Consider the following 22,469-nt stretch of genomic DNA (forward strand, 5'->3'; position numbering starts at 1 on the left):
CTGCTGCTCTAAGGTTGTTCTCAACCTATCCCCAAATATAAAATCTGGTCTTCTAAATGGATTTATTCACCAAAATTAACTGGGCTATGTAAATGTAAAGTTCCTGGGTTTCACCATATTATAAACTGCTTAAGGACAGAAATATTTTTTCAAACCTTTGTGTCCCTTCCTACCCCAATCATATCACTCATATCCCTCCAAAATTTGTTATTGATTTGTTATCAAGCCAGATTACTCCTCACTTGATCTTTCTAAATTAACACTATACTTCATCTCTCAGTAACATAAAGGATTCTACAGTACCATATCACCTCAAAATGAACTAACTGCATAAGAAACTGAAAAGATCAGACTTTTTACTTGGTGACACATGATGACACCACTCAAGATATCCTGTGATGCTCAGCTCATCATTCACTCTTTTAAACACCTCCTAACTCTAACAGTAAGAAATTCAAAAAGCATTTTAGGGACCTCATTTTAATAGAAAGAAGTAAAAATATTTAGATATTTAAAAGGTCATATTCTTAAAGAATGAAACTTTAATTCCCTTCAAAAATAACAATTTAATTCTAATCATAGGACACATTTTCAATTACCACCAAATAAAGAATTATGTGTTTTCAAAGCACAAATCTCAAGGGGCATCTGGGTGGCTCAGTCAGTTAAGCGTTGTACTTTAGCTCAGGTCATAGTCTCATGGCCCATGGGTTCGAGCCCCACGTCGGGTTCTGTGCTGACAGCTCAGAGCCGGAGTCTGCTTCAGATTCTGTGTCTCCCTCTCTGTCTGCCCCTTCCCCACTCACACTCTCTCTCTGTCTCAAAAATGAATACATGTTAAAAAAAAAATTAAAAAACAAAGCACAAATCTCACAAAATCTCCCATTTTCTAAATATTCTTGTAGGTTTCATTGAGAATGTTCTTAGCCATGCCTGGCACAGGTAAATACGAATTTGCTCTTTATGTTTAAAAGAAAAAACACGTAGGCAACTTTCTAGCTTTTCTCACCAAAACGTATCTGAACTGAATGTGTTATCATTCTATCATTGATGACACAATAACAGTTTATCACATTTCTTTTTAAAAACTAGCACTTCATTAAAGCTTTCTCGATAGTGACCAACTTTCCTCAGAAACAGTGGAAGACATGGCAAGATATTAAAAATGCCAGCACTCTTCAACTTTCTGATAGTTTTTGTTTCTATGAAGTGCTATATTAGATTAAGACAACATGAAGAAAAAAAGCGGGCAAAATGTGCATACCCATTAATCATAACAGACTTTTTTAAAAAATTCCAAAGAAAGACTTCCTGTGAGGACAGAGAAAAATATTCTAAAACACTAAAGTCTGAATTAACCAGAATTCTGTCAAATAGGGCATTATTCTTCAACCTGAATAGCTTCCTTAAGAGGGATTAAATGGATTATAGCTATTCAAAGATTCCAGTTAATCAAAGATTAAGTGCATGGGCTTAGATTCTCTCTTCTTTGCTTCACTACTGCTTGATACGTGCTCAGTCTTGTTCCTCAAAAACTGAAAGCTACCATATTCCTACATTTAATTAAAATCTGATGAAATGTTAATTACCTACAACTGTGGCACTGGTCGATCAAGGGTTTATAGCATATAGGAAGTCCATGGGGTTCAACAAAAATTGAGAATAAGCCTAACACAGGTTCAAATCGTGATGTCTTCATATAGACACTGGGGAGTGTGAAAAATACGACACGGAGAAATCCAACCTCAGTTTTTCCTCTTTGGAGAAGGAAATAAAAAACTACCTCAGAAAGATGTGAGATATAGATTAGAATGTATGGATTGTGCCTAGCACACTGTAGGTATTCAACAAATGTTACTTCTTCCCCTGTACACTCCCAAAGTATTAACACTAAATAGATGTACCGTATACAAAATTGCAGGCTACACACGACTGACCTGTCCTCAATTACAGTCAAAATGAGAGATTAAATAACTTTTACAGGGTAATGTGGGAGCAAGTCAGTAAAATTATTTTTTTTAATGTTTATTTATTTTTGAGAGAGAGGGAGAGAGAGAAAGCACACCCAGGGGAAGGGCAGAAAGAGAGGAAGAGAGAGAATCCCAAGCAGGCTGCATGCTATCGGCACAGAGCCTGACACGAGGCTCAAACTCAGAAGGCTGTGAGATCATGACATGAGCTGAAATCAAGAGTCAGATGCTTAACCAACTGAGCCACCCAGGTGCTCCCCCAGTGCAATTATTTCTAAGAAAATATTCTTAACTTCACATAACTACCCTGCAAACAGAATTCCCCATTAGGCAATTCTTAGGTGAAGAATGTCATGATAGACTGAACAGCTCTGGGAAGAGACTGAACAGCTCTGGGAAGAGCACAGAACTGTTCAGTGAAAATTCATCACTGAGGTCAATAGGTCTTTCTCTACCTAAACCTATAAGGCCTTCGTGTTCTGACCCCACCACTTTTCAGCCACATCTCCAGAGATCACATTACAATATCCTGTTTTTTTTTTTCCAACCTCTCTGGCCACTCTTTTGCAAGTTTAGACTCTCTCACTCACTCACTCTCTCTCTCTCTCTCTCTCTCTCTCTCTCTCTCACTCTCTCTCTCCCCCACATATAGCTATTAAGCATTAGAAGTTCTGAGGCCCAAGTATTTTTCTTCTCACTCTATGCTTCCTCAGGCAAACTCATCTAGGCATTTGGATTTAATCTAAACAATAACTCCCAAATTTCTATTACTGATCCTTTTAGATCTCTTTTCTCAGCTACAGACTCCTATATCCAACTGCCTATTCGGGTGTCTCAGACGCCTTAATTATCAAAGTAAGGCCTCATTCTTCAGGGGAAATCATTCAATGTCAAACACCTCACCAAAAGAATGTATTGTCTTAGTAGCTGGTCCTAAGAATTATATTTTTTATAATTGTATTTTCAAGTTTATTGTGGTTCTGAATGGGTAGTGAGAACTAAAACCATCTACACCCAGAGTTTAGTCTACATTAACATCACTGTTCAGCTGTCTTTGACAACATGACTCTACTATTCCAGGAAACTCTTGTCCAGGCAGATAAGAGTTGCAAATAACTTCATTGTTCATTTCAGGAACTTCCCAAAAACCCCATATAAACCAAGAGCAGACTATTCAACTTTTTAATAAATAGCAGCAAATGACTGTTCACTTTCCAGGACACTTTAAAAATCCCACCTCAAAACCCTTGCTTTGCTGTGTCTATCAATCCTAAGCTATTATATCATGATCCTTACTAATTCTAGTCAAGGTCCTAAATATGTCTTAAAGATACCAACAAATCCTCAAAAAACATACCAACTTTGCTCTCTCTTCCTACTTCACTATTCTTTTCATATGCCCTCCCCTTCCCCTAGCAGATCCTAACAACTCTGTAAAGGTGGTTCTCTCCTTCATGCAATAAAGTCACTAGGTAGTTTTTTGGTAGTATTTTCTAAGAGCCAACATTCCACAGCATCACCAGATAGTTTCCCAAATATCTATTAAAATTCAGTTCAGCAATACTAGTTTCATCGCAAGTAAAATGAGGTAAATATGAATACCTTTATAAAAAGGTGTAAGAAATCATCCTCCACTAGGCAACATCAGTTGACACCATTGGTTCCATTTTCTTAACGAGTTAAAACAGATACTTGGCCTCCAAATAAAACTTTACATAATACCAAATAGATTACCAGTATCATTGCAGCCATAAAACCAATGAGGAGTTCTGAAGACAATGGGAGGTAAATAAATCACAGACAGGTTTGAAAACTGAAGCAGGAATCTTAGGAGAAACAGGATGGGGAAAAAAACTAAATTAGAATAATCCACAACCTAATAATTAGTTCAAGGAAAGAAATACTGCTAAATTTACTATAATTTAACAGTGAAAAGTAACTTTAAGGGAATTCTCATTACTGTAAAATTATTTTTAAACCATGATTTGGAATTAAGACACAATGAAATGCTTAATATATTTTCCAGAAAGTTGAGGCTTTTTATCCACCAAGAATAAATGTGTAAGCATTTATTTTACTATAAATCATTTAAAGCACTTATAAGGCCACAAGGATGCTTACACAGGAGTAATTTGAAAGAAAAGGTTAAGCATTTAAAATGCCTCGATGCTGAGGAGGAAATGAAGTATTCAAATTTTAAGATCTAAATGTAAAAATGGAAACCACAAGTACTGGAAAAAAAGATGGATGAATTCCTTCACAAACCTGGGAGTGGTGAAGACTTTTCGAACTATGTTTCAAAGTTCAGAAACAAAAGAAAAAATAGTATCACCATATAAAAAAGGAAAATTTTTGCATAAGAAACATCATAAAGAATGAAAAAATATATTTTTTGCAACCTGTATTACAAATAAAGGGCTAAACTCCCTACAGAGAATTCCTGAAACCAAGAAGTAAAAGACAAAAACCTAACAGAAAAATAAACAATGCTAGAGTTCACAGAAGGGAGAAATAAGTAAAACGTCCATTATAAATACAAAAGAAAAAAAAAATTCAGTTCATTCATAATGAGAAAAATACAACAGTCTGAGTTACACCAGTTTTCATCTATTGAAAGAGCAAAATTCCAAAAATGTGATACACATTCAGTTGGTGAGGCTATGGGAAAATAAGCCTCTCAAACAATTCGGTACATAATGGCCAAGAGGACTGCAACAGAATTACAGCAATTTTAAAAAATATTTTATGATAGTTTTAGATTCATAGGAAAATTGCAAAGATAGTACACATAGTTGCCCTATACCAGACACCTAGACTCTGCTATGAAGATCTTATATTACTATGGTATATCTGTCACAAATAGAACCCAAACTGATGCATTACAGACTAAAGTCCACTCTATTTAGATTTCACTAGTTCTTACCTAATGTCCTTTTTCTGTTACAGGATCCCAAGCACTATACCACATTATTATACTGTCATGTCTTCTTATGCTCTTCTTGGCTGGGACAGTTTCTGACTTCCCCTGTCTCAGATGACCTTGACAGCTTTAAGGAATATTGCTATAATAAAATACCTTAGACTAGGTAGCTTAGACACAACAGAAATTTATTTCTCACAGTTCTGGGGACTGGGAAGTCCAAGATCAAGGCCCCTGCAGATTTGGTGTCTGGTAAGAGCCCACTTCATAGTTCATAGATTGCCATCTATTCACTAAGTCCTCACATGGCACAAGAGGGGAAGTAGCTCTCTGGTGTTTCTTAAAAAGGTATTAATTCCATGCCCTACTGATATAAGCACCTCTCAAAGGCCCCACCTCCAAATACCATCAGGTTTCAACATATAAATTACAGGGGACGGGGGAGATACACTTGGTTTATAGTATTAATACAATGTATTTATAGTATTAAACCTTGGTCACACAGCTGAGGTAGTGTTTGTCAGGTTTTTCCCCTGCTAAGTTACCCTTTTCTCTGTTTTTCCACTCATTTAGAGGAGAATTTTATTATACCTCTTTGAAGGCTGAGTATCTACATAAATTATTTGGAATTCCTCTGCACAGGAGTTTTGTCTATTCTCCCCCATTTATTTATTTCAGTATGGATTCATGGATATTTTATAATTAAATTATAATCCAATTTTTAAAATTCTACTTTATTTTCTCAAATTGTTCTATTATTAATCATTGGGAGCTCCCTGAGTCAGCTCCTATGCCCCTTTTACATACCTCATTCATTGTTTTTGTTGGGAGTACTTCTTAACTTTTCAGTATTATTGTATTTATTTCCTGTCCCAGTCCTGGAATCAGCCATTTCTCCAGAGCTCTGGTTCCTTTCATGGGAGAATAGTATTAGAAACCAAGATCTGGGCACTAACTGCTCACTGCTACTGGGGTGTCATTTTTTTCTAGGCCTTCTCAACTGACAGAGCAAAGAAACCTGTGTACAGAGGTATTTACTACTTGACGGACTCTTGTTCTTAGAATCTAAATCATGCATTTGCTTATGCAAGTACAAAATGTTGTATGTATGCTATTCATTTGGTATTGTAATAGCAAAAGATAAGAAACAACCCAAGTGTCCACAAAGGACTCAGTGATTTAACTGAATTTTACTTCTGTGGGTTTATGACAGTTATTAAAAATAAAGGAAGATCTTTAACTAGACATGGAAAAATCTTCAAAGTAAAATATACATGTATTTGTTTGTATTTGCAAAAAATACACTGGAAAGATAAACACAAAAGGAAATGTCTCCTTATAAAAGGTGTGGGAAGAAAAACTGGCAGGAGAAAGCAAAGGGTGAAACAAGACTTCTCTATCTCTCTACATAGTTTTAAGTTCTTAATTATATCACCTATTCAAAAAAATTAAGTTTAATTTTTTTTGTTAATGTTAAATGCCTACAAAAGTGGAAGGATTTGAAGAGTTCAAAGTAAGAAAGGAATGGGGCAGGGAGATAATCATTTGTGAAGAGTAAATACTTTAAGAAAAGTTACCTCCACCTTAGGAACAAGATCAAAAATGTATCAAAAATTCTTTGTAACTATTAGAAGTACAGTTGACCCTTGAACAACACAGGGGTTAGGGGCACTGACCCCTGTGTAGTCCAAAACCTGCATTTAACTTCTGATTCCCCAAAAACTTAACTATTAATAGGCTGCTGTTGACTGGAAGCCTTACCAATAACATAAAGAGTCAATTAACACATATTTTCTATGTCATACATGTATTATATGCTATATTCTCACAAAGGAGAATAAAAAGTGTTACTGAGAAAATCCTAAGAGAAAATACTTTTATAGTACTGTACTTTTTGTTCCCAAAATAAATCCATGTATAAGTGGACCAGTGCAGTCAAACCTGTGTTGCTCAAGGATTAACTGTAAAGTCAAACTTAGTTGACTTTAAAGTGCTGAAACCCAGTAGCTGCTAAAATTAGCCTATTCTCAGTACCTGCATATAGCTTAACTGAGTTACTATTAAATGGATAGTGTTACATGGTTACCTGTATTATATTAACACAGAGGTAAAGTCTAAAGAACTAAATAATCATTTGTAGAGGTATAATTAGTATTTGTATCCTTCTTTGGCATGCTGATATTCACAGTTAAATAAAAGGATTTTTTCAATGTCATAAACTTACTATTTTTATCTATTTCCCCAATAAAATGATGAAACCAAATTTTAACATGTGGGATCACTTCCTCATTGGAAGATAAAAATGGAAGGTTTACAAATACACATTTCTAAATGCTCCTAAGAGATAATAAAATAATTTCATGTCTCCGAGGTGAACCAGACCAGAAAAAAAAGGCACAAGTAGCTCTTTTTAGCATTCCTAAAGTAAGGAAGCAATCCTTTGAGGCTGCTTCTGAAAAAGTAGCTCATTTGTAGCAGTTCACAGAACTTTCCCAAAGACTTCAATGTAGAAAAGAGGACATTCTGCCTAAAAAATATTCAGTAGGTCAATTCCATAGATGAATAAAATCCAAACTTCTTACTGGTATAGCTCCCTCTTTGATCTCACCTACCACATCTTCCACATGCAACCTCTATTTCTCTATTTCTACTACATGGAAATACTTAATAGGCTGGTGGAGAATAACAATTTTTTTTTAATGTAAACCCTTCTTTCACAATTCCTTTTTACATACTGCCCTTTTATCCTAGTAAGTGCTAAAGCTAATCATCTCTAGCATTACTTCCTCCAAGAAATCTACCAAGTACCCCTTGGCTGAATGTCATTCCCTCCTCTTCAGGACAAGTCCACCTTTGGTACAGCATGAATAAATGAACAAAATCATAAATTACCTAATTTTTACAGAGATGCTCTTTACAAGATACAACCTGGACAATGAGGAAATGGAAGTCTACCCTGATTCCTGATCCAACTCTTACAGATGTGCTGACACATCTAGGACTGAAGTTTTAAGCTAGAGAGACGAGGTTGAAAAGAAAAAAAAAAATGGAGACACCTCTTTTACTTCTCTTTTGCCTACCATTTATAAAAGTAGAATAAAAATACATACATAGTATCAAAATTATTTGAAGAAAAAACTGTCTTGCCATACCAGACTTTAAGATATATTACAAAGCAGTGATAACTAAAATAAACTGGAGCTAGAATAAGAACAGATGGATCACCAAAACAAATTATTTCAGATTAAGAGAAAAAAACGTTACATATAGCAATATGATTAAAAAAAAAAGAAAGTATCACAGGGGCACCTGGGTAGTTCAGTAAGTTAAGCATCCAAATTTCAGTTTCTGCTCAGGGCATGATCTCATGGCTCAAGCCCTGCATCGGGCTCTGAACTGACAGTGTGGAGACTGCTTGGGATTCTCTCTCTCCCTCTCTCTCTCTGCCTCTCCTCCCCTTGTGCTATGTCTGTCTCTCCCTCTCAGAATAAATTAAAAAAAAAAAAAAAGTATTACAAAATAATGAAAAATGAAGCTGTCAGGATTCAGGGAATGGTAAACATTTCCTCCTGAGCAATCTGAGGGGAAAATAAGGAAAAAAAAACCAGCAATCAAAGAAATCCAAACCCAAGCAATGACATCTTTCTATAAATTATCTAAAGCAAGTATTATTATTATTACTTTTTTTTTTAGAAAGAGAGAGAATGAGCAGGGGACAGGGCAGAGGGAAAGAGAAAGCAACTCCCAAGCAGGCTCCAAGCCTAGCACAAAGCCTGACATGGGTGCTCAATCCCATGACCCTGGGATCAAGACCTGAGCTGAAGTCAAGAGTCAGACACATAACCAAACTTAGTTGACATCTAAATCTAAGTTACATCTGGGAGGTAACTAACCAACTGAGCCACCCAGGCGCCCCTGAAGCAAGAATTTTAAAGAGTAGTGTCAGTAAAAGTAGATGTGGCACATTACTAGTGGCACTGCCACAACAAGCATTAATTGAAAAGGTTCACAGGGTTTGATCTGGGAATTCCCTGTCTCTGTATCTGGCTACCCTAAGGAAATGTAAAATGGCGGGGAAAGGATGGTGTGGTCACGTGCTACAGCCTGTCCCAGCACAATTTAAAATGATGCAAAATGAAAAGTAGTAATTTATTATTAACCGCTATGAAACAGTTAACTGTTGCTGTAACAATGAAAACGATAGCCATAAAAATTATTTGGTAACTTAAAAAACTTACATTATAAAAAGGATCTTAAACAAAAATATTAAACTCTGTATATGAAAAAACACAGAATATTTGAAGATGATAACCACTGCTAGGGAATTTAGATTATGGTCTATTTTCTACATTGGTATGTTCTTACATTTAAAAAATAATTTTTAAAAACATAATAATTGAGACTGTACAGATGCAAAACAATAAGACACTCAAACTGTTAAAGTAATTAAGCAAGAAGGTGATTAGACTAAGGTGGCTCTAATGCCTTGGTACCCTAGGTAAGCAAACCAAAACCTAAGCCACAGTCACTATACAAGAATCTGAGAAAATGAAACTTAAGAACAACCAATCACAGTCAACTAGGCTTTCCAAAGAAGGCAACTGCTTAAAATATCACCAATCAAATAATTCCCTTTGCTTCTAGGTCTTCCCTGTAAAAACTTTCCACTCTCCCAGCTCTAGTTGGTAGACAGGTAAAAACCTCTGGTTTGGTGCTTCCTAACTCAATCAATGTATGCTCATTAAACTTTGAAAAAAAAAAAAATTAACATGCCTCAGTTTGCCTTTTAGAAAACAAACTAAAAAACCAAAACAAAAAGATATTCACTAAAGGGATAAAAAATAAATACAATAATTGGAACATAAGACTTTTATAAAGTTAAGAAAATCCCCCAAAACATGCTAAAACTAGGAAATCCGAAAAAGAATACAAAGAGAGAAAAAATAAGATGCAATGATGGAAAGTTTCAATCACTTTGCCCTTACTTTAATTTCTATACGAGTGATTGCTCCTCTTAACACTGTACTAAACCCTAGAACTGTGTTTCTAAAACCCAAGGATTGCCTGGAACATTTTAAAAACGAAGCTCAGAGATTTGAATTCAGTTGCTCTGGGACAGAGCTTAAGATTTTACATCACACACACACACACACACACACACACACACACACATCACGGAGACATCTAGTTGGGTTTTTTTTGTTTGTTTGTTTTTTTTAATCAACAAGAGTGCTTCCGAAGTTCATGTGAAGGCCACTGACCTAGAAGAACATAAGATAATAAAAACCTAAGATAATAGGGGTACTGGGTGGCTCAGATGGTTAAGCATCCAACTCTTGATCTTGGCTCAGGTCGTGATCTCATGGCTCAGTTTGTGAGTTCGAACCCTGTGTGTCAGGCTCTGTGCAGACAGCCCCAAGCCTGCTTGGGATTCTTTCTCTCCTCTCTCTCTGCACCTCCCCAACTCGCACAAGTACTCTCTTTCTCTCTCTCAAAACAAACTTAAAGAAAAAAAAGATAAGAGTTTATGACAAAGAATAAAACGCAAAAACAATTTTCTTTTTTTGATGGATGTTATGACCTGTTATTCTATTTTGACTTTCAGAATATCTGAATCACACATAAAAGTCATTAACATGGACAGCAAATACTGTTAAGAGGTCAAACAAGCGGTACAGGATAGGTCTGAAGAAGGGGAACAGACAAAGGGCAAATGGTTACAAGAAAAATCTGGTTGGTCCTAAAGAAAAGATTAATCAGTGTGCTTATTTACCAGGAAGATTATAACACTTTTATTCATAATGGGCATTAGATAAGAAACAATAATGAATATCCTACATTATTTGGTCCAATAGTCTATAGTATCCTCCTCCCCACAATATACCTGAAGGACGCAACATACGCCGATCAGTAACGCTAACTCACTAACAATGTTTCTCAAATTGGGTGGGAGTAGGGAAGCATATGCAAAAATCCTGGAGGTTATGTACAGTTTTAAAAGCCAGAGAGATTATTTTAATTCAATTGTCCTTGTGAATCACTTACTTAACCTGAAGGAATAAACCTGAAGGAATAGATCAGCAAAACAATTCTGGTACATTACCAACAATTCTTCCTATTAAAGAGGAATACAAAAAAAAAAAAAAATTGCCAGTTCTGAATGCTAAATGCAAGGTACTTTGAAAAGTGCTGTACACATACCATTTCATTTAATCCCCAAACCCCATGAAATAGGTTCTGGCACTTCCCAATTTCATAGAAGAAACTGACCCTTAAGTGTTTAAGTAACTGGTTCAAGATCACATGATTATCAGTTACGACTGAAATAATTTCTTTATGGAAAACATATGGACACATATAACCAATTCCAACTTTATAAGAGTTCAGATTTTTTCCCAAAAAATTGTACTTAAAATTAAAAATGTGTCAGGGCACCTGGGTGGCTCAGTTGGTTAAGCAACCAACTCTTGATTTCAGCTCAAGTTATGATGTCATGTTTGGGATTTTCTCCCTTTCTCTCTGGTCTCCCCAGCTCGTTCACTTTCTCTCTTTCTCTCTCTCAAAATAAATAAACTTTTTAAAAAATGTGTCAACCATTTTATAGCTTCTAAGGAAGAAACAGGATCAGAGGAGAATAGAAATAGAAATAACATTTGATGGGGGGGGGGGGGGGGGCAAATGCTCACAAATTTATGGGGAGGGGCGCCTGGCTGGCCCAGTCGGTAGAGCATACAACTCTTGATCTCAGGGTCGTGAGTTCAAGCCCCATATTAGAAATTAGGAGCTTAATTTTTAAACAAAAATTTTTTTAAAATTATGGGCAAAAAAATCTACTGTAAAATACAGTGCTGACTCCACTGTTCCTGAAATGATAAAAAGGTCAGTAAATAAATCATGATCTTGAAAATTTAACTGATACAAAAATTTTTAATGTTTTAAGACCATATAATAAGTTGAGAAATATGAAAAGGCACTACATCTCACAAATTATGAAAATTCATTTTTAAATGTTACATTTCAAGATGTCATCAAGCCATAATCTCTGATTTCTAAAATGTATCTAATTCTTACAATATACCTACTATAACAGAGGTATAATTTAAACCTCAATTTAAAAATATATCAATAAAATGTCTTTAATTTTAAAATCAGACTCTAAAGCAGTTTTTATTTAATTACAATAATCCCAATAAAAACAAAATTCTTGGTCAACTGTATACATAAACTATCAGGGCAACAGGGATGGCAATAAATGCATTGTTCTCTCCCTTTGAGTGCAATTCTATACTTCAGTAAATGCATTTAGCTCTAGTACTACATAGGTAAAGAGCTCAATTTCATTAAGCACGAAGTTTTATCAGCTAAACCAGATTTCACTCTTGATATCGACCAAAGTTTTTAGATCTTTAGAAACAGATGCTTTATGTACATATAAATAATGTAATTTTATATTTCCAATTTGTCTAAGAAAACAAGTTAGTAGTACAGTTTACATGTAATTAAAAAGACCCAATAATGCCGTTATTGCCCCTCCAGGTTGGCCTACAAACTGCTTCCATATTGCTCATACACAAATACCACCTACATGTAACAACAATACTCAAAACTTTTGATGGCTTTTAATTTTTCTCCCGTATCAGAATTGACTCTTGACTCTTTCTAGGCCATGATTAATCTGACCGTAATTTACCAATTCAGATCCTAATCCTATCACTTCATTCATTCAATTAGGCAATACATAATTTGGAGGGAATACCAAAAAACCATGGTCTATCTGGAGCACAAGGCCAACCAGAATGGAGATTTATAAATAATTAATTACAAAACAATGTCTTAAGTACTATGGTAGACATAAATGTTATAGTACAATTACCACAACTCCACCAGAGTAGATGAAAGATGACAAAGTGACATTTGCCCTCAAAAATGAGAATTTCTCTCCAAGCATCACAGCACTGTAACACCAACACATCAGCTTCCTCATCTTTATTTCTTAGGATGGACCAGGAATGCTAGTATAGAACAGACATAGATACATGGATGGATGGGCAGAAGGAAGGACAGACATATACATAAATGTAAAGAAGAATGAATACCTGTTAGATTTAAATGGCCAAAATTGGATGTAATAATACAGATGAGGTATTCCAAAACCCTTACATATTAAAGGAACAACAGGAAAAAATAAATCTGAAATATATTTAGGAAATAAAATTGATAAAGTTTGGTGTGAGAGACTGGACTAGGGAGAGGAGAGCTAACAGAAAAGCATAATCTGCCAAAGCTTTTGGCTCAAGTGACAAGGCTGATGGTGGTGCATTACTGTGGTTGGGAATGGAGGCAGAGACTAAAAAACGTTCAGCTCTGGTAAAGGAACACTAAGAGGCAACATCTGGGAGGTAACTAGAAGGAATTCAGGAAAAAAGGTCTGGATTAGAAGTAAAGGTGTAGAGATCATCAACATAGAGGTAATTAAGAACAAAGCACTGAATACAGAGGAGACTACCCAGGGAACATGTAAAACATGAGATTAGGACCAAGAGCAGAACATTCCGGTCAACCGGTGTTGCTGTTATTTCACGTATTATAATAGTTCGTCATTAAATTATATTTTTATACCATATACAATGACTAACACAATGCCTGGGGCACAACAAATGCTTTAAAAGTACTTACTTATTATACCCCTGAATTGAAAAACAAAATGTATTGGGGCACCTGGGTGGCCTGGTCAATTAGGTGTCCAACTCATGATTTTGGTTCAGGTCATGCTCTCTCAGGTCTGGAGATAGAGCCCGCCTCAGGCTCTGCCCTGGGCTCCTGGGCCGGAAGCCTGCTTAAGATTCTCTTTCCCTTGCTTTGTCCCTCCCCTGCTTGAATGCACATGGGCACCTCTCCCTCTAGCTCCTTGCTCTCAAAAAAAAAAAAAAAAAAGGAAACTAAAAGAGAAAGAAAACGTATGAAGTATAATAAAGCCATAAAGGATTTCTTAAAAATATTTCAATAAGACAAGCTCAAAGTGCTAAAGTCTCCTTAAGGAATCTAAAATTTATTTCAAAAATCAATAAAAAGCTTTCCACCAGAAATAACAGTACAAACCAGTAATTAAAACATTAAAATCTGGAATTATGGGAAAGGTTTATTTTAAAGATAATGCTTAAAAATATATATTAGCTAGTTTATTTTACATATTAGCTGATTTAAAGGATAATGCTTCTAAATTTGGAGTAAGAGCTTCAATGTTGTTACCTAATGATTTTTCACAAATATTAATACCAATTTTTACCAAACTTTGTTTATATTATTTAATATTAATACACACTATTAACAAATATTAACCATCAATTATAAGAATAGATGGACTAAATATATGACTGAGAAGACCAAAGTGAGTTAGTCACTAACCTAGAATATAGTTAAATTATTCTTGGGTCCTTTTCCCACTGTTTACAAATATGCATTTAAAATTTAGAGTATTGTTGAAAGTATTTACACTAATAAATGCATAAAAAGAAATAAAAATGCGCTTTTACAAGGTTGACAAGGGGAATGTGCAGCTCAGTTGGTAGAGCATGCAACTTTTGATCTCAAGGTCATAAGTTCAAGTACCATGATGAGTGTAGAGCTTACATTAAAAAAAAAAGTTGACAAAACCTTTTCCAAATTAACTTTTATGACAACAAAAGAAAATCTGCTTTCATTGCTTTTCCACTTTAATGTAATACCCTAGTCAATTCAATAACATTTTCTGTTCTTCAAATTGAACAACGGATAGGATATATATCAACAATAACATCATAAGGGCTGGCTTTCAGTGTAAAAAGTTATCACCAAAAATGTACAATCTGCTCTGATATTTCCATTTTCAGTGGTATATAGACACATAGTAATAAAAACACAAAAATCAAAATTTACACTTTACTTAACTAAATAAGCAATTCCAAAACCCAAACCAATAGGCAATTATTTGTGTACAGATATAGATATAAAATTTATCTACCTTAAAGCAAAATTCTCACCCAATACTGAAGCAACCTACACAGCATGCATCTGAGCCACCTTCCCATTTATGACATATGCTAAAATAATGCAAACTAATTTTAACACATGTAAAATCAAAACAAATAAGAAAATTCAGAAGCAAAAATGAGAGTAAATATACAGTATAATTATTTTTGCTTTTCAGCACCACTATTCATTTTACTTTGTGCCCCCCCAAAATAATTGATAAATCCATGATTAAAAATAAATCTACAAATATTTTCAGTATTTTTTAGCACTTTTAATTCATATTTAGCTATAAACATGTCCTCTTATACATTTTGTATAGTTCAATTGTTTTGTGTGTAGGAATTTAAATCTAATTTTGATGAGTTTTTAAATTTATCACTTTTTAGTTCTCTCTATAGCAGACATTTAACACAGACTTTTTAACATCACATCCCCAAGGAGGCAGTGTAATATAGTGGTTTGAACACCAACACTGGAACCTCAGCTTCATCACAGAGGTAGGAGCTTGGAGACCATCACTTAATCTAGGGCCTCTGTGTCCTTATTTGAAATCAGGCACAATACCTATATGATGAGCTTACTATGAGGATTAAACAAAGTAATACCTGGCATAGTACTAGCAAAAGAGGTAATTGAGTTTAATTTCTTTCACATATAGTTTACATCAAAAAATAATTTTATTTTGGGGTGCCTGGGTGGCTCAGTCAGTGGGCATCCGACTTCGGCTCAGGTCATGATCTCACGGTTGGTGAGTTCGAGACCCGCGTTGGGCTCTGTGCCGACAGCTTGGAGCCTGGAGCCTGGAACCTGGAGCCTGTTTCGGATTCTGTGTCTCCTTCTCTATCTGCCCCTCTCCCGCTTGTGCTCTGTCTCTCAAAAATAAATAAATGTAAAAATAATAATAATAATTTTATTTTTTTAGCATTTACTTTTGAGAGAGAGAGAGAGAGAGAGAGAGGCAGGAGTGCAAGCAGGGGAGGCGAAGAGCAAGAGGGAGACAGAATCCAAAGCAGGCTCCAGGCTGTCAGCACAGAGCCCAATGCAGGGCTCAAACTGCAAGGTCAGAACCTGAGCTGAAGTCAAGACCCTTAACCGACTAAATCACCCAGGCACCCCTCAAAAAAAAATTTTTAAAGGAGACTTGGAGAGCAAGGTAATTTTCATTCATCCCAATATGCCACAGATCTGTAAATCTACCTCCTCACATACAGTATTCAGTATCATAGGTTACTATGGAACATAACATTATTTATAGTAGGCACCTTCCCATTAGATTTATTGTTAGGTTTTTATTTATTTTCCAAGTTGGCCAACAGAGAGAGGGAAACAGGCTAGGAAAGGTAAGCGACACTCAGATATATTCAATACATTTTCCTGGCCCTTGGCAATTACTCTTTCCAGGTCAATATTTTGCAGATATGAAAGCAGTTGCCAACTAAAAAGGCTCAGAGTAAAATAATGACTAAGACTCCAGTAATGACAGTAAGAATTCTTGGCTTAATTCATAAATATTGTAAATAGAAATTTAAAAAAAAAAAAAAAAGGTCCTCTCCCCACCAGTTCAAAGAAATTGCCAACACTGTAGGTTGAATGCTAGTAACCTACACCAAATTTTCTATTTAGGTGATTTTTTAACCTCATAAATAGTATATAAAGCACAATTTTAAATGCCATAAACCTCCTGTTTATCTTTATCATCTAAAATGCAAAACGCCGGGGCTCCTGGGTGGCTCAGTGGGTTAAGCATCCAACTTTAGCTCAGGTCATGATTTTGTAGTTCATGGATTTGAGCCTTGCACTGGGCTCTGTGCTGATAGCTCAGAGCCTGGAGCCTGCTTCAGATTCTGTGTCTGCCTCTCTCTCTGCCCCTCTCTCACTGCACTCTGTCTCTTTCACTCTCTCTCAAAGATAAACATTAAAAAAAATTAATAAATAAAACGCAAAATGCCATGATCAGTTTATAAATTGCACTTTAAATAACTTTTCCATTTAAAAGTTTAAGCAAAAATTACACATTCAAAATTCAAAGAACCTCAAAACTATTCTTCCTTCCCATATATGAAAGGAGACAATTTTTAAAATAGATAAAATACTCTAATGAATATTTTTATTAACTGAATTTAACATATAATGTCCTTTTTCTACAACACAGCAATACATTTGTTAAGAAATTATCCTCCGTGGAAGTGTAAAAACTATAAAAAAGAATGCCATGACATGATGCTGCAATTTTTATAAAGATTAGAGAACAGTAATAAAGACTCAAAATGTAATGCCTTATAAATATGCAACACGATTAGACAATAACAAAGAAAATACCAGGGGGAAAATTCTGTGTTCACAGATAATGTTTTATAGTATTACAGGACATCATCTTCACTTCTTCAGTTGCCACTATAGTTTCTACCATTCACAGTAAAATGCCTCCAGTTGTTTGGTTAGTACTATTTCACCAATAAAGGAAAAGGAGGGAAATACTGCTGAAAATAAGGGGAAAAACAAAAGCCTCAACAAAGTACATTATTTTATGCCATCTCTTTCCACCCTAATCATAGGACAGAAGCAGTATCTAAAAACGAAACATATCAACAAATATATACATTAAAATCTGTTTAGTCAACACGACTACAGAGAAAATAAAATTTAAATTTTCTATTTTTTGTAACACCAATGACTTATTAGAACAAGATTACTGGTGTACAAAGCTACCACTGTATATTGGATCACTACCATACACTGAAATAACTCTTGCAATTTCATCTTTCCTTACTATGTATGTCTCTTTCTCCCTTCAGGTAATCAGAGCACATCTGGCAGGCTACACTATTTCAAATACCTAACACCTGAAAGTGACTTTATTGGGTCAGAGTTCAAGGATGAGCATAAACTCTTTTACGGGAGCTTCTTTCAGTAACAGGAAAATTAGGTTACTAACAAGGCTTTATACTTCATACACTTTTTTTCTGATTTTAAAAGGAATGTAAAAATTTGGAAAATACAGAGCTGTATTTTTTTTCATCCATAAATCACACCACCCAGAAATCTTCGTTAACTTTTTGGTAGATTTCCTTCAGAGAATTAAACTTCATAATCTAATTAAACACTAACCAACATGTAGAAAATAGCCAATGTATCTTCGATTTGGCCTTTTGATAAATATGCTATACAAAACACCAATCATTAATGATACGATCTTTAATTTCACAGAGATATTTGAAATGTATTAAGTGGTGAGAGTGGGGTAGGGAGTACACAATTCAGAGGCGGGTCCCTAAAACGAAATCCTTTTCACAATTTTTATAGCGTCAACATTGTAATGGCAGCAAGATATGGCTGTTCCCAGAATAATATCAACAGTAACGTCCCTATACCAAAGTCTTTACTTTTAATTTCTTTCCATCATGCTTCAATGTCTATTTTGGCTGTAAAATATACATGTATACATGTACATATATGTGTGTGTGTATATATATACGCCAAAGGCTCAGCTATTTTCTTTGAAGTCCAGCATTCAAACTGTTAGTGTTTCTGGCCTATGAGACAGTCCACCAGATAAAAGGATGACACTTCTATATTCCAATATTCTCCCTAATAAAAAAAGGACTTTTCCTTAAATATTGCCAATTTTTTTCCATTGTTACAACGATTGTTTTTGGAAGTATGCAGATATTAGAATTACAAAGACTGACATGACCTCATTAACAAACAAAACCAATAACACCACTGGCAGCAAATTTTTTTCTTAAAATTTGATTGAACCTTGCCTCTAGCTTCAACGGAGGCTTTCCTTGACTCCAGGCATTAAAGATCTTAAAATCCCATTCATTTTCTTCTGCCCAATGGTTAACAGAAGTCTAAGATACAGTAACTCAAATTTGTTACTTTGACCTTCTAACACTAGCGCCCTTTAAAAGAAATCCCTCAACAAGAATCAGCAAAGTTTGAGGAAAGAATTGTCTTTAAGTCAAGCATTTCCTGATAAGTGACAGAAGGTCTGGCTGCCAGGAATACACTTTGCTGACCCTAGTAAGAGCCGAGACTCAAAACAAAATTTGCCACTTTTGTTACCTAGAAAATTTATTTGGCTAAGAAGTGATAAACCATAACCAAGGCCGTGTCTTTAGTGGACGAATTAATATAAAAGAGGAGCGCCACGGGTTTCAGCTAAATGTTTTTGCCATTTTTGAAGAAAAGCTAATTGTTAGTGGCCATGTGACATTATAAGATCCCAGAAAGGAAAGGGTGGGAGGAAGAGAGAGGAGTTCAAGGCAGTTCAGGGTCAGAACAAGCTCAGGCATCCTGTCATTAGCAAACGTTCCCCCAAGCTGAAGGCAAAATACTGCTTACCCGAAAAGGAGTGGGTGAAAAGTAGGGGGAGAATGAGGGGGAAACCACAAGGGAGTCAATGTGGCAGTGAGGTGGTGACGGGAAGCAGGGAATCTGGAGCTATCCAGCTGAGTTGGGGAGCAAAAGCATCGGGCACGAAAATGCTGAGAAAAGCAACTGCAACGGAGACGACAATACTTGGCAACTGCCCATATTCCCCTCCCCATCGGTTCTTTGGGTTTCCCACACTCCCTCCACCTCAGCTCTTGACCGACACTCAGGGGTGTGACCCGCCAGCGGGAGGCTGCGGTGATCTTTGTCTCGGCCGGCTCCCCACGCGAAGGCTCCTCCTCCTCCTCCTCCTCCTCCTCCCCCTCCTCCCCCGCGCTCGCCACCCGCTCACACCCCCGGCGTCTCCAAGGAGCTGGAAGCGCGGCGGCCACCGCCGCCTCCTCGCCCACCTCCCGCGGACTCGCGCCCTTCCTTTCCCCTCCGCCGCCCGCGCCTGCAGCTCCACCCCCGCCGAGGGGGATCTTTGTGTCTCCGGGGACTTTTCAGCCTCTTTCCTCCTGGGCCTCCCCCGGAGACCAAACGGGCAGCAAGCACCAGAGGAGGCTGCGGCTGGAGGCGCCTCCCGCGAAGAAGCCCATCACATACCCACATCCCATCCCACCCCACCCCGGAAATGCCTGGGCGACCCGGGGTTCGCGCTGGACCAGAGGGGCGACAGGCACTCGCGAGCTCCCTACGCCGCGCCTCCCTCTCTCAACTTCCCGGCCGGGCCTGAGCCTCCAGCGCCCCCGAAGCCTCCCGCCCCGGCCCTCGGTCCCAAGCACCCTCCCGCCCCCCTCGGCTCGGGGTCCGCCCGGCAGGAGGAAAAGCCCCGCGAGGTCGCCCGCCACCAACTCACCAGCAAGTGCGGGGGCCGCGTCGCGAAGCGAGGCGCGGAGCGTGAGCTGCTCTGCCGACGCCCGCGGCGACCGGATGCAGGTCCGGGTCCCAGCGGCTGGCGGACCCGAGGCGCCTCCGAGGCGCAGGCCTCCGCCGCTGCCTTCCGGCTCTCGCCGAGGGTCCGGAGCCTCCGGGAGGGGCCGCGGGTCCCTCACGCGTTGCCAAGCCCCCCGGACAACATGGCTCCCGGGCCGCCGGGCCGCGCGGGCAGCCCACTAATCCCCTCGGAGGAGCCTGGGCGGGAGCGAGGCGGGCAGGGAGGTGACGCCCGGCTGAGGCGGCCCGCCCGGACGAGGGTTCCTTCTTCTCTGCGGCCGGACCGTGAGGAGCTCCGGAGACCGCGGGCGGCCGCTTTCGTTCTCTGCGTGTGCGTCGCTTTCTCACTCGGCGGCTGCGGACTGACGCCTCCGCCTGTTCCCCGGAGGAGAGCGAGCGAGCGAGAAAAAAGACTTTTATTGAAACGATCCAACCAGCAGCGGCGGAGAAAAGCGACCCGCCGCGGGAGCTTCCCCCACCCCCGCCTGAGCGGCTTGCCGCGGGCAGCGCGACCCCTGCTGGCGGCGGCGGCGGGAGGGGCGGAACCGACGGTCCGGGGGCGGGGCCTAGAGGGCGGGGCGGGGTATCCCCGGGAAACCCCCCGCCCCGAGGTGGGGGCCTTGGTCTCTCCAGCAGGGCTTCTGAAGCCGTCGGACCGAGGTGAGAGGGGTGAGAAGACCCCGCAGATGTGAGATGGTTACGTAGTGACGCAACAACACAGCGCCTGGGGAAGAGATTACCTGAGCAATTCAGCCCCTGCATCTTCCTCCCATCCACCCCCAACAAAACAAAAACTCTTGCTTAAATTATGCAATTATGTAATTAAGATATCAATGCCGCAGTTCTCTACTGGTATTCTAGAGAGTTGATGTCAAGGGGCCCACACCTGAGCATACTGATTGCAACTTTTCTCCTTTATTATGGGTGGTTGAGTGGGGTAGCAGGGCAGCAGTCATTCACTCACGCAGCATTTGTTCTTTTAATTTCTTTGTACTGTGTTCTTGGCAATATGCTACGTCCTCAAAGGACTGAGAGTCTAGCTGGATGAAAGATAGTCAATAAGCAGTTATAATAAAAATATGGGCTATGTGAGAAGAGAAATACAAGGTGCTATAAGAGAACAGAGAGGAGCTACTGTTGCCTCTGGTTAGGTTTTGTTTTCTTGGGGGGAGGGAGCGCCAAGAGGTTGGCCCAGTTTCTGTAAATATTTTTACTTTCTTCTTTCCCAGAGGCTAAAAGCTAGTTCAGGAATGAACAGCAGAGTGAAAGTGAAGACAAACTAAAGTAATACTGACCCACTTTTTTCCACTAATAAGGATAAAGACAGAAGGTAAAAACAAACCCCTAGAGGGAGATAATGAGAGGATAGAAAAGACAAGAATGGGGACCGGATGTGGACAACCTAAACGAAAAATTTTAAACCACATAAAAGTCTGCTGAAGTGAGATACAAATATTTTTTCCATTTTAATACCAGGAAATAGACTTTGTAAGTTTTTAATGCAATTTCAAATCACATTATATCCTAAGGACTTCTGACAATTACCTTCTTGGATTCCTGGATGAATCCTTTCCCTCTAAAAATAATGCCTGCTGACTTCTTTCTCTTATTTTGTTGGGCAAAATGGAATATATCTGCTGTAATAGCCAACGAAAATCATACATTTCAATCAGACTTCTCCCATGCCTCTAAAATTACCAGGATCCATAAATTAGAAACATTTATGCTCTGCACATATTTAACACTGCTTATCGTTCATATACGAATGCAAATGTAGAACACAAGCTTTCTTTTAGAACAAGTGTGCTCAAAAAAAAACACCGTTAGTGATGCTTTTTTGATTTGTCCAAGTCAGAGAACTTTGTGCTATACCAAGAATATAGCATCTATGTAATATAGCATCATTTTTAGAGGCCTTTTAAAGTTAGAGAGCTAAAAAATTAGTATTTATATAAGGCCTACTTACATGCCAAGCATTTTTCACATATTTGTCTTATTTAGAAAAAAAATTGTGTGTCTTTTTTTGGGTCCCTTAGAAAATGTTAAAAATCATAATAAAAGTGAGTCTACAAAACGACATCCTGAGTTTCATATCAATGATTCCCCTTTCATATTATTAGATTGGAATTACTCAATTAGAAATCCAAAGATTGTCCTAACTGCCTCATCTAAAGCTGCTAAAAAGCACCCTTTCCTTTTCCTAAATCTCTTATTACCATAATAAACATTTCATAATCAAAAAATCAAAACTTAGA

At 37.9% G+C, this 22,469-nt stretch overlaps 1 protein-coding gene across 1 annotated transcript in view; it reads right to left on the reverse strand.

Annotated features, from left to right (window-relative positions):
• Positions 1 to 20,214, reverse strand: part of CDK17 (cyclin dependent kinase 17) — a 111,679-nt gene extending 91,465 nt beyond the window's left edge. Inside the window, exon 1 of the mRNA XM_042947438.1 lies at positions 20,138 to 20,214. The gene's annotated coding sequence lies outside the window, so the exon portion shown is untranslated. The remainder of the gene's footprint in view (positions 1 to 20,137) is intronic.
• Between the last annotated feature and the right edge of the window lie 2,255 nt (positions 20,215 to 22,469).

The sequence above is a fragment of the Panthera leo genome, chromosome B4, assembly GCF_018350215.1.
Source record: "Panthera leo isolate Ple1 chromosome B4, P.leo_Ple1_pat1.1, whole genome shotgun sequence".
Classification (NCBI taxonomy): Eukaryota; Metazoa; Chordata; class Mammalia; order Carnivora; family Felidae; genus Panthera; species Panthera leo.